The sequence below is a fragment of the Barbus barbus genome (assembly GCF_936440315.1).
Source record: "Barbus barbus genome assembly, chromosome: 18".
NCBI classification, from domain to species: Eukaryota; Metazoa; Chordata; class Actinopteri; order Cypriniformes; family Cyprinidae; genus Barbus; species Barbus barbus.
Genome location: NC_136746.1, coordinates 18,010,017 through 18,011,454, shown reverse-complemented (window position 1 = coordinate 18,011,454; position 1,438 = coordinate 18,010,017).

Here is a 1,438-nt window from a genome sequence, read left to right as displayed (position 1 = left end):
TGTGCCCGAAGAACCAGCGCTGCTTAATGTGAAGAATTAACAGTCCGCCACAGACAGAGCAGTTCATTCAGAGCCGATTATTGAATTATTGCAGATTATTACTTTTTAAACTTCCTTTAAAGCCGTCCCTCGCGTGTTTTTTAGCCAGCATCCGCAGTCCATGAACGTTTAAACTTGCCATTGCCGTTTCCTAAACGCGCTGTTGCGATCCCATCCCGTCATGCGCTCCGCCAGAGAGTCCGTTCCCTGGGATGATGCTCCCTATATATAGGGATTCTTCAGTCTTTCAGCACAGACAGCAGTGCCAAAAATAACAACAGGTCATTGTTTTGGTCACGTGCATAGCTTGGAGTGCAATAAATCCATGTAGGTGTTATGATTACTCAAAACTGCATCAAATGATGGGACTGAGCGGATGGTCCGACGGACACTGCTGTAGTCCGTTGAAATGAGGAAGGCTGAGACTTCAAACTGAGATTTCTCCCTCCCCACCTGCGCACTACAGAGCGAGAGAGAAATCACAGCATTGTCTTTTTTTTTTTGAGCGATAGCAGACTTTCATGTAATATTCACATATTTGATTGTTAGACATGTGTACAATTTATTTTTAAACTGTAAATGAGTACAAAGGGTTGTTGTGAGCACTTACCCAAATGCTTGCAAGGCAAATAGTTAACATAAATGTTTTTTTTAATTTTCAATTTATTGTAGGCTAATCATAAATACTTCCGCATCCTCGTTTTATTTTAAGCATTTCAATTCCTAAAAAAAAGTTTGGTTTGGCTGATATTTATTGACTTGTATATTCATGCTGATTTATTGACTTACATCATGCTGATAATTAACTGTAACACTTTACAATAAGGTGTCATTTGTTAACATCAGTTAATGTATTAACTAACATGGACAAATAATGAACAATACATTTTTACTCTATTTATTAATCATAATGTTAGTTAATAAAAATACAGTCGTTCATTGTTCATGTTAGTTCACAGTGAATTAACTAATGTTAACAAGCACAACTTGTGATTTTAATAGCCTAATGCATTAGTAAATGCTGAAATTAACAGATTAATAAATGCTGTAGAAGTATTGTTCATTCTTAGTTCGTGTAAACTAATGTAGTTAACTAATAAACCTTATTGTAAAGTGTTACCTTATTAACTTCTTGATTTTCTTTAGGAAAACGATTTAGATTCATCTTTTAGTTTATTTCCAAACTACATAAATACAGTGGGTTGTTTTAGAAGTTATCACATAGGCCTATGTTTGCAACACTAATAGATAACAGATGTTTTTAATTTTGTGCTTGGATTTATTGCAATCATAAATACTTCCCTATCCTTATTTTATGTTGAGCATTTTGATTCTGAAAATAATCTTAAAAACAAGGTTTGGTTTGGCGGACATTATTAACAAATGTTTTCATATAACA